Raw genomic sequence first — 12,803 nt, 5'->3', positions numbered from 1 at the left:
AGCCAGTAATGTCATTCATCATTTATTTACACAACATTGAATTGGGGATGAAAACTAGGGTCTTAAAAGGCATATGCACAATTGTTTTGGAATTTTGAGATATATACATATGACTACTGGTGATGATGATAATGTGCATTGAGGAGGACAATGAAAAATCGGGTTGGGGGGAGTGGGGGAGAGGGGTGTAATACCCCAGTTGTGCTCATTAGTTTAGTATTACATTGTGTACATGATGAATGATTATAAACTAACAAATGTAAATTCTAACCAAACATTGAATGTTAATAAAAAGTACATCACTAGTTGTAGAAGAGACGGACAAAAGAAGGGGAGCTATGACTCCATAATAGGGAAATAAAAGGGATCTTAGTAGGCTAAGGAAAGGAGTAAGAGATTTAACCCAAAGTATTTGTAAAACTTAATTATTATCCTTGATTAATAACTAATTAATTTTAGTTAAGGCATAGAGGGGATTAGTGCATGAAGGAGATATGTGTTTCTTTAATGCCATGTAACTACAGATTTATTTTTTGCTATGAATGTGATTTTGTGTATGGGTATAGAACGTTCTAGAGGGGTGTCTGAATGTTGGGCACCATTCAAATTAGCAAAGAACTTGAACTATCTTAAGTTTGAATTACCCTACAAACAAACATTTGTTTGGGGAATTGGGAAACTTATACCTAAGAAAACTTCCATGGGAATTTTTCATTCAAATTATGAGAAGTCCAAGCCACAAATTATGTGATAATGTGGTTGTCAATTGTTTTCATTGAGAAATTTGCTATAGTTGATAATCCTTGAAATTCTAACTATGATATTTCCTAGCTAATTTTTGCTAGAGCCTTTGAGGGAAGTGGTTAGCGTGATGGATTATTGAACAAAGAAAGAGATCTAATTTCTTGGGTTGTGTAGACTGATGGGGAAGAGGATTGTGGATTGGAATCGTTATAAGTGTACATATCGATTCTAAACCTAGGAATTAGGTTGTGATACATAAAACTAGAGCCAACTACAAGAAGAATGCTCATTAATAAAGTTACATATTTTTTTAATATTCTATAATATTATGCTAGTGATATAGTTTTATGTTACAATGCATTACAACTTTTAGTGATATAATTTTATGTTACAATGCATTACAACTTTTGTCTTAATAGGTTTCACATAAAAAAAATAGTTAATAATTAATATAAGTACTTTGGTTGTTACTTGAATAGGTCTTTCTTATTTTATAAAGAATATGAAAATGTTAATCACATAAATAAATGCTATTTAGAAGTATAAAAGTCTCTCCCGCTATTAGAGACTCCATTTTCCAATGTATGGGTATCATCCTTAAAAATATTTGGTTTCTTACAAAAATTATATGTAACATATATCTATATATAAAATAATATTAAAAATTGTTTACATTTATCTTCTCACATTTAAGAATATATTTTTATTATGAAATATTATTTTTTAGATATCATTTAATTTTTTTCTTATATTTTTTTTTGGTGAATCTTTTCTTTCCTAAAATTATAAAATATAATATATAAAATAATATTAAAAATTGTTTGCATTTATCTTCTCACATTTAAGAATATAATTTTATTATGAAATATTACTTTTTAGATATTATTTTATTTTTTTCTTATATTTTTTTGGTGGATATTTTCCTTCATAAAATTATAAAATATAATATTTAAAAAATTGTTTAAATTTTCAGAGTTTTTAAATTTATTTAATGGCATATGGATACTTTTACGTGAGATGTTTTTCTTTTCTAAAATTTATGGAAAAAATATTTAAATTTTACTTTATAAATTCATTTTAATTATATATTAATTAATTTTAATAATGATTTAATTAATTTTAATTATATGTGAAATTATATATTTATTTAAATAGAAGGATGATAGCTAAGTTAAGGGGAGAAGTTGTGTATTAATAAATGTTTTGTGGTTTTATTAAATGTTTTATTTAATCTCTTTTTAATTAATTAAATTTTAATTTTATTATCAATAGTCAAAGATGTGGGCATATTCTTGTTGTCTCCTTTACATCAATAAATAGATTTTTAAAGTTCATCAGTTGTCATTTCAATAGATTGTGCTTAGCTCAAACAACAATTGATGCTTATGGACATTCATCAGCTGCCACTTAGTTATAGCCACTTATTAGATGACTAAAAAATATAATCCCTATTAAGGATTTTTAAAGTTCATCAGTTGTCATTTCAATAAATTGTACTTAGCTCAAACAACAATTGATGCTTATGGACATTCATCAGCTGCCACTTAGTTATAGCCAGATGACTAAAAAATATAATCCCTATTAAGTTAGTTCAACAATTGGTAGTTAGCTCAAGCATTAGCTAATGCTTATAGACATTCACCATGAATCACTTAACCAATTATACTAGTGATATATGGTAATATCTTTATGTGGAATAATTTTCTGTTTTAAAAAAAATATTTCATTATTTTATTTTGAACTTATTTTCTTTAAAAAAATAGTTAACTATTTTATTTTTAAATCATACTTAAAAAAGTTAAATCCAATTGCTTATGTATTATTATCTAGTTAAATTGGGACTAAATTCTTAAGGGAACAATTAGATTTATAAAAGTATAAATTTAACTATAAACATATACAACCCGACCACATTAAATATCTTATAAATTGAGAAATATTGCTGGCCAATTTTTCATAAACAACCAACATGCACTTTTACACGGAAAGGTCGTTCCTTGTTTCAGTATAAAAGTCTGCAAAGACCTTCAAATTATTAGAGATGCATGTACTTGTACACGGAAAGGCCGTTCTTTGTTTCCAAATAAACATCTGCAAATCGTAAATAAATGTCTGGCTAATGAAATGATGATGAGATTGAGGAATCTAGAATTCAATGACAAATGAGCCGTTGCAACACGCAGTCCGCAGTCCTTGTAGTTGTTCCAAACTAAAAGCAAGTGGATGCTCCTATCTCTGTTCATTTCAAAAAAATGGAGAATAAGGCGTCAGCGTAGACGTGCATGCGTAGACGTGCATGCGATAGAGAGTGGAATGCACACTACCAACCTTAGCTTATAAAAAGTAATATGTAAAGGAAAAAGTGTTTTGGTGTGTGACACAATTTCATTTATGATGTACAATAAATACCATCCAGTTGGGTTAGCTGCCTTTTCTTTTTCTTTTTATTAGCTATGTAATTTATGGTTAACGATAATAATTATCTAAGACTTTTTTCAATGTAATTTTGTTTATTTTGATGCGTGAATAACATATATATTTAGTTTTTAGTTGGTTGAAGCTTCCGTCAACTCATTTGGGAGTGTCATGAGGGGGTTTAATTTTTTTTCCAAGTCTATCAGGGTATACCTAACATAGTAGAGTGGGTTGGTGGGTTTTTTTGGGTGACTTTTCAATGCTTTCCATAATTATATAGAATTTTTACTTCAACCTAAAAAAGTAAAATAAAAGAAAATTAAGATATAAAACATCTTTACAAAATTTCTAGAGAAATTATTCGTCATTAAAAATAATGCTTGTTTTGACATCATCTCTATTATAAAATTATTCTCCTTAAAGGCATGCAACATCTTAATGTCATTGAACTACTTTCATGCAATTGGAGAATCGTCCTCTACCATGCCTCTGAAGTGGAGAATTGTCCTCTACCATGCCTCTGAAGTGAAGAATTCTCAGGTCAACATTCTCATTAATCCAATCCACTAAAATTTAAGAGTCCCCTACCAACTTGAAAGCTTTCACTAAAGCTAAAGGCAACCCACATATCCACCACTTCAGCAACAAGATTGTGTCTTTACCCATTCCCATTTTGAATTTCAACATCATATTTTCTGGGAAAGAAAAAAACAATTCTTGCTCCAAACTTGTTTCCTTAACTAGCACGGTCTTGTTTCCTTAACTAGCACAGTCAAAGAATCTCTATACCTCACTATCACATATCTCCATAGTTTTTGCATCTTTTTTCCTCTTGGCTTTCAATAACTTTACTTTCTATTATTCATATTGTTCATTGAATATTACATTATTTTTATGTGATTAATAACAAAAAAAACAGATGTAATTTGGCTAGCCAATATTTCTAATCTAATTGAGCTAAGGGGCTCATTCTACAACCCAGTATGAGGGGATGTGTAAGTATGTCATTCTGCCCCCTTTAAAATAAAATTAAAAATTAAAAATTATGCTCTAAATAGAAAAATAATAATAGAATGAAGATTTCCACAACTACTCATATTTGAAGAAAATTGTCGGAACCATGTATAGAATATAATAAAAAAAAATGAATATGATCTAAAGTAATTAGGAATGTCAGATCTTATATTTTTCAAAAAAAATCAACTAGATATTTAAATAAAATATTTGAAGATCTATGTTAATTAATTTATGTCGATATCAACTTTATATATATATATATTTATATATAGGAAAAAAATTGTTAAAATAAAATATTTTAATGATTTGTATATAAAAATATTCAATGTGAGTTATTAATAAAATATTTTAATACTCATTAATATTGACATATACTTAAAAATACATTAATAATAATAAAATACCTTATTTTGAGTAATAAAGTGTCTTTATGTACATGTATTTTAATGTCAATTATATATGTATTATATATCATTAAAAAAAAAATTGTATATATCATGAAAAAATAAGTTTTCACCTTGAAGAGTTTATTTAGTCTTGTTAGCTCTGCCACATATTTTGACATTTTGAGAATCAAATGCAAGCTTAGCCATATTGTCCATGTTCAAAAGAGAACTCGCACTAGTCATCTTCCTCCTTCTCCCTCACTCCGCTAACTCTCTCATAACCCTGTTGCCTCTGTTTTTCCTCCAAAACCCCGGATAAACACTTATTTCTCAAAGCCCTGAGTGCAAAGCCCAAGCCCCGTAAGTCCGTATTCACGTGACCACGCACTCCCATAATCCATCGCCACCCTCATTTGCATCCGTTGATCTCTGCCACTCCCATCTGACGGTCCCCTGTCACATTCGATAAAAAAACCAGCTCGATTGATTCCCCACCGTCCGATCACCCCCCATCACGATCGGATGACGTCCGCTCTCTCCGCGCTTGCAAAATAACGCCGCGTTAATATGCGGTGGATGGTGGTTTTCCTCTCCCCTCCACTACCACACGTCATCCTTTAAATGGTATCGCATGCCACCACAGTTTACCACCTTATGCCCTGAGGCGGTGCGATCAATACCACCTACCGCCAAAACCGCTCTCCCCACCTGATAAACTCCACATATCTTCGACACCTAATGACCATGGATATGTCCGCCTGAGATCCAGCGGCCTGCGCCCACTCCGCTTCCATATCTCTTGGTACTCCCTGCCAAGCAATCCCTGCTATCGATCCACCCAATCTAATGGTCGATATTACTCCTCCATCTGACTGTTCCAACCACTTTGCAGCTCACGTACGTTGACTGTTTCGAGCACCCGAAGGACAAAGGTGGCCAGTTACCAGTACCCGGCGCATTTGCTCCTCAACAGCTACATTCCACGGACAGCATGGCTGAAAGGGAAAAAGACAGAGCCCAAGCAGGGGAATGCATTTAACAGTTATGGGGTTCCATTCTACATGGCACTCCACCTGCCCTCTAGGATAGCAGAGCATCTGAGAAAATCAGATTTATTCACTGAAGCAAGTTAATGCACCAAAAACTCCATCAAGCAGTTAAAGCGGTTGGTGGTCAATTATGACCCCTCCATACTTAGAACGGCCGAGTGCCTTTGTAATGAAACTCTATATATACCCGGAAACAAGATGTAATCAGGGTTGATGGTTGTTGTTTTGATGTAAGTTTCAACTTCTGGAGACTGTAACTACTTTGATACTTGCAGCGTCTCGTCTTCATTTTCAGCTAATACAAGCTTCTTTTGTTGTTAATTGCTCACTTTCCATTTCTATTCTATTCCAGGTTGTGCTTGATATGCAGTTTTCCTGAATTCTTGATGTTTAGCATTAGAGGAGCTATCATCCTACCTCTGTGTTTAAACCTTGCATGTATCAATGAAGGTGTTATTCAGGTTTCTTTTCACTTAGTGACAGAGAGCTGTAATCCTGTCTGTATACTAAGGAATTAGATTTGCAGACCTCTTTACTGATTGCAGTCGGCCATCACAAGGTCTTGTGCATCTGCTAGTGTGGTCAGTATTTTCCATATTCATCCAATCTCTGAACTGTGAGTAATTGGTGGTCTAAAGCCTTGTAGTCTGGGGGTGTTCACGCATATTTGGAGTTAAGCATAGTAGAAGTGGTTATCTGGCTTGAACAAGCATCATCTCTTCCATTCATCCATTTGCAACAATAAGTTGAACATGTAATGTTCCCGAGCATCTCCAAGCTACAACCTAAGAGAGATTCTTGGGGTGATAACATTAATTGGGGTTGTTGCCGGGGAGAGGAGATTGAAGCTCATCTTCCCTGAGAGAATGACACAGTTCCATCTTTGATGATAGACAAAGTCTGGACACATTTCTGGTGGTAATCATCTATCTGGCAACTCTACTTGAGGATCAACCTTTGGCGACTCCACATTACAGTTCTGGCTTAGTTTGTGAGGCATACCAAAGAAATCCTCAGAAATCGCCAGCTGACCCAGCGCCTGACCCTGAGAAGATTGTTAAGCAGAGGAAAACCTCACAGAAAGGAGCATCACGATCAGGTAAGCCAAAGAAATCTTATGTATCTCTTAAAGAGAATATTATAGCTGAGGATATACAGTTTGAAGACTTAGAGCCTAGCATTGTTAGTAAAGAAATACCTTCAGAGATTCATAAAGCTCCTTGTTCAGTCAGTTCCCCTTTGGATCTCAATCCAAAGAAAGCCTCCCATACAATCCATCATATTCCTTTGTGTCTGTCATCTATTTCATTGCCTCCTACCATTCAGCCTGCCAGTATCCTTCCACCTATCCCAGTCATGGCAGGCCAGCAAGCTCCCACAAAGATGGAAAGAATCATAGCTGCTAGGTATGGACCCCTGGTCTTTCCTGTTCCTTTGAATGTCATGCCTACAGGGGAATACCATAAATATATGCCCAAGTTCACTGGTACAGAGGGAGTAACAGCTGAAGAACACCTTGAGTCCTTTTATAGCTATGCTCATAACCTAGATATTAGTGAAGATGATGTGTGGATGAGAGTGTTTGTCCAGAGCCTTGATGGTGAGGCTAGAAAGTGGTTCAGAGAATTGCCCCATAGGTCCATTGCAAACATTGAAGCATTAGATGATGTTTTTCTGAAGCACTAGGGAGATAAAAAGGACTTGCTATATTATCATACTGATTTTGGTAACCTGAAGAGGGAAAATGGGGAATCATTGCCTGATTTTAATAAGAGATTCAACCGTATGTATAGTAAGATACCAGCTGAAGTAAAGCCTACCCCCACCTCTGCCAAACTCACTTATGCTAATGCTTTTGACTCTGACTTCTGCCTGCTTTTAAGAGAAAGAAGATGTGCCACTCCAGCTGAAATGCAGGATGCAACCCTAGAGGTAGAATCTAATATCATGGCTGCAGAAAAGCTCAAAAGTCACGCTGATAGAAGGAGGCAGAGAGGTGAGGCTTCTTCTTTCTCTGCTTCATCTTCAAAACCCAAATTAGATAAGATGACTAAAATGATAGAGTCGTTGGCTGCTGAGATATCTAAGCTGAAAGTTGACCAGGGCTTTGGAAAAGCAAGGCTACCAAACACATTTGCTCCAAGAAACCCAAATCCTTTCAGAAGAGCAAATGAACAATTGAAAATCATTCAAAGGGGTAAATAGGCCCATGAAGGACAAAGAGTGAAGGCTCCCTTCCAGAACGTAGTCATGGAAGAGGAGAAAGTCGAAGAAGATGATGAAATTCATTGCATGGAAGATAAAGGCAGTGCTAGCTTTTTGACATTGGCTGCATATGAAGAATCATTACTCAAGGACCAAACTAATCAAGAGTGGGACAGAGAGGCTGTTCTGTAGACTGGTGAGAAGCAAAGATATAATTTGAGGTCAAAAGCAAACAATGTCAAGGAGAACCCTGCCCAAAGAGCTGTTGTCCCAACAGAGCGACAGAATGTTAGACAGAAAAGACCAGCGGCTGATCCAATCATCCTCAAAGCACCAGCTCAAGAGGTAAGAGGTCCTGATAAGTCCCCTTCCCCTTTCAGTTTTGAGTCAGAAGTCCAGAAGTTAAAAATATCTGTACCTCTGATAGAACTAGTAAAGAGTGAAGTTTTTAGAAAGCCTATCCTTGATGCTCTTGAGCTGAAAGCCTCACAAAACCCCACTGACTACATCAATTTGCAAGATGATAAGCCTGCAGTTGTTCTTAGCCCAATGATCGAACCTGCTGATGATAATTCTCCATAATTTTATGTCTCCTTGACCATTCATGACAAAACCCTCCACAATTGCCTGCTAGACAGAGGGGCCAACCACAATTTGATGCCTAAAGTTGTCATGGAAGAGTTAGGCCTTAACATCACTAGACCATATCATGACTTATTCTCATTTGATTCAAGGAAGGTAAAATGCCTAGGATTAATCAAAGACCTAGCTATTACCCTAACTCAGTTGCCCATGAAGAGCATGATGATGGATATTGTGGTAGCAGATGTCCCTCCCAAGTTTGGCATGTTGTTGTCCAGAGGATGGATTAAGAGACTGGGTGGTACATTACAAAATGATTTATCTTATACCATTGTCCCAGTTTTTTTAGGGGAAAGCAGGAGATTCTACAGAGAATCACAGTTGGCCTACATCATCAGTGACGAGAAGAATCCTTCTAATCATCCCATATATGCTGTGGACACTGATTTTGGAGCTTGTATTCTCCAAATTGAAGAATCCCAGAAGGCCTCAATGCAGATCAAGAAATCAGTAGTCCAGGCCGAGGGAGAGCAAGGAAGTCTGGTTTGGGAGATGTTCTTTGATGCAGAATGTTCGAGGGAGACTGCAAGAGCCAAGGTGGTGCTAATATCTCCAAAACAAGAAAGCACGCATCTGTATTTTAAACTGGCCTTCCAAGTTACCAACAATATAGCAGAGTATGAGGCTCTGATATTGGGCCTTAATGCAGCTAAGGACAGAGGAATCAGGAACATAAAGGTGTTCGGAGATGCTGATCTTATCATTCAGCAAGTTAATAAAATATTCCAAGCAAAGCACCCAAGGCTGAAAGCATACAGAGATGAGGTATGGAGACTTAAAGATTCTTTTGATAGTTTTTGTATCTCATACATCCCTAGAGTAAAAAATCAGCTTCTTGATTCCCTTGTTGTGTCTGCCAGCATGTTTATTCCTCCCATGCCTCCCAGACTAGTTTATGAAGTTTAGATGAAATACAGACCATCCTTGCTTGATAATGTCCAGCATTGGAAAGTTTTTGAGGATGATGACGAGATAAATAGGTTCCTGCAAGTCATTGATGAATTTTCCAAAATGAAAATTGACCAAGAGAATGAAGCCTTGGAAGAAAACCCCTAGTCCCAGCTTAGAAACAGAATTGGTAAAGAAAGCATTGTCCAATTGCCCAGTAATCATATACCTAAGGGTCTAGTTCCATTATAAAATTTGTTTGACCAAAATGATGTTCCTTATAAGGCTGCCCAAAAAGAAGACCAATCTGCAGTCTGTAAGCATAATATAGGGAGTCCAAGACAACCAAGATATATAAATCTGTCCACCCATCTGTCTGCTGCCCAGAGTGTTGAATACTGCAATTTAATGAAGCAATTTGTTGATGTCTTTGCCTGGGAATTTAGTGACCTGAAACCATATGACAAAAAGATCATCCAACATAAAATTCCTTTACAGAAAGACACCATTCCTTTCAAGCAGAAGCTGACACCAATAAATCCTTTGCTCCTTCATCTAATTGAAAAAAAAAAATCAAAAATTATTGGCTGCCAAAATCATAGTCCCTCTCAGATATTCAAAATGAGTATCCAATTTGGTAGTGGTGAGGAAGAAAAGTGGAGAAATCAGGCTTTGCGTTGATTTCAAAAACTTAAACAAATACTCTAAGAAAGACAACTATCATCTACCCAAGATGGAGCATTTGTTGCAGAAAGTCTTAGGAGCCAAAGTGATGTCTTTCCTGGATGGATTTTCAGGGTATAATCAGGTTGTTGTACACCTAGATGACCAAGAAAATACTGCATTCACCACTCCTTGGGGCACTTTTATGTATTCCAAGATGACTTTTGGGTTGATGAATGCTGGAGCCACTTTTCAGAGAGTTATGGATATAGCATTTGTGGGAGAAAAGGATAATTTTGTACTTATCTACCTAGACAATATAACAGTGTACTCCAGTAGCCACCATGACCATTTGCAGCGTTTGAAAAGGGTGTTCCTGAAGTGCAGAAGGTTTGGGATTTCAGTCAATCCTAAAAAGTCATAGTTTGTTTTAGAAGAAAGCAAGCTATTAGGACATATTGTTTCTGCCGCAGGTGTCAGAATTGACCTAGAAAAAGTAAGAGCAATACAGACTTTGTCTGTTCCAAGATCAAAGAAAGATATCCAGTCCTTTCTGGGAAAAATAAATTTTGTAAGGAGGTTTATCCCAAATTTTGCAGAACTTGTAAAGCAGATTACCTCCATGTTGAGAAAGGGGTCGGAGATCAAATGGACTAATGCAACAAGAAGATTCTTTGAGTCCATTAAGAAAGCTATTATGGAAGCTCCCAGTTTAAGAAGTCTAGATTACAACAAGGAGTTCCATATATTTTCGTTTGCCTCTGATGACACCCTTGCAACAATTTTATTGCAAGCAGATGAAGAAGGCTCGGAGCATCCAGTGGCTTTTTTCAGCAAAACATTAAGGGATGTTGAGTTGAAGTATGATATCATCTAAAAACAGGCATATGCTCTTATCAAGTCTTTGAAAGCTTTTAGAATTTACATTCTGCATTCCAAGATAATTACATATGTACCCTCTGCTTCAATAAAAGATGTTCTAATGCAGCCTGATGCTAATGGAAGAAGGGCTAAATGGATCGCAAAGCTTATTGAATTTAACATAGAATTGAAGCCCACCAAACTGGTCAAAGGTCAGGGCCTTGCCAAACTGATGGTAGAAGAAAATTGCAGAATGTTGGACATAAATCTCATGAGCACGATTCCAGAGAATGGTCAGGCAGAAGAAGAAACAGCTGAACCAGGGAAAAATCAGTCATTGGCAGAAAATTTAGCTTCTTGTGATTGGTACTCTGCAATAGTTCAATTTTTGCTGAAGCTAGAAATCCCTCCAGGTCTTAGTTCAAGCCAAGCCATAACTATTAAGCTCAGGGCAGCAAATTATTACATTCATGAAAATCTGCTCTACTGGAGGGACCCCTTGGGAATTCTTTTGAGGTGTCTGGACAAAGAGCAATCCATTGAAGTCATGCAGCAATTTCATTCCAGCATGTGTGGGGGGCATCATTATTGGAAAACTACAGCCCACAAGATTCTCAGAGTTGGATACTATTGGCCCTCCTTGTTTTCTGATGTCTTTTCATTTGTTAAACCCTGTGACAGGTGCAAAAGATTTGAAGGGAAGCAGCAATTGAAGTCCCTGCCCTTAAAACCGATACATGCTAGTGGCCCTTTTTAGCAGTGGGGCTTGGATTTCATTGGAGAAATCAATCCACATTCCAGTGGCCAACACAAATGGATCTTAGTAGCCACAGATTACTTCACTAAATGGATTGAAGCAATCCCTACCAGAAACGCTGATCATAATGTGGTCATGAAGTTCTTGACGGAGAATATCTTCACCAGATTTGGTTGTCCACATAAATTGATCATAGACAATGCAGTAGCTTTCAAGGCAAAAGAATTGGTGGACATGTGTGACTCAATGGGCATTAAGCTAGTTCATTCCACCTCATATTACCCTCAAGGCAATGGTCTAGCAGAATCTTCCAACAAGAGCCTGATAAGGATAATGAAGAAGCTATTGGAAGACAACAACAAGAATTGGGATTCTAAGCTCAAATATGCGTTGTGGGCTGACAGAGTAACCACCAAGAAATCCACAGGGAATTCTCCATTCAAGCTGGTATATGGCACTGAGGCTGTATTCCCAATTCAGTTAACCCTCCCTGTGGCAAAGTTCTTGCAAGAAGAGCAGAAGGAGGAAGAGGACATGGCAAAAAGGATCACTGATATAGTAGACGTACATCAAATAAGTCCGTGGAAAAAAAAAAGGTACATCAAATCAGAGAACAGCTGGTTGAAATATCTGCGGCACCTCAGAAGAAGATCAAGGAAGCTTTTGACAGAAGAGCCAAAACAGATAATTTTCAGGTTGGAGATTTGGTTCTGAAGTGGGATGCACTGAAAGAGAAGAAAGGAAACCATGGGAAGTTTGACTCTTTCTGGACAGGGCCTTTTATCATTTCTCAGATCCAAGGGAACAATACCTTCATACTACAAAGTATGGGAGGGGAGACAGTTTTTGATGGCCCAGTTAATGGGTGGTTTTTGAAAATTTATGTTGCTTAAGGTCTTCTGGCCTTAAGGTTGTAAATATGTTATTTTATCAGTTTTAGTGTAGGCCCAGTTAGACTCCATGCCCAATGGAACACTAGGAAATTTTTCTAATTGGTTTTCACAAGAAAGGCAATGATCTGCAGTTCTTGAGACCTCACAGGGAGGATCTCATCCCCAGAAGGAGCCAGTGTTAGCTCTGCCACATATTTTGACATTTTGAGAATCAAATGCAAGCTTAGCCGTATTGTCCATGTTCAAAAGAGAACTCGCACCAGTCATCTTCCTCCTTCTCCCT

Source organism: Pinus tabuliformis, chromosome 8 (genome assembly GCF_031772625.1).
Source record: "Pinus tabuliformis cultivar Carrire ecotype Pingquan chromosome 8, CPIR1, whole genome shotgun sequence".
In the NCBI taxonomy this organism is placed as follows: Eukaryota; Viridiplantae; Streptophyta; class Pinopsida; order Pinales; family Pinaceae; genus Pinus; species Pinus tabuliformis.
The sequence above is the reverse complement of the archived record's forward strand: the minus strand, read 5'-3'. Positions refer to the sequence as shown.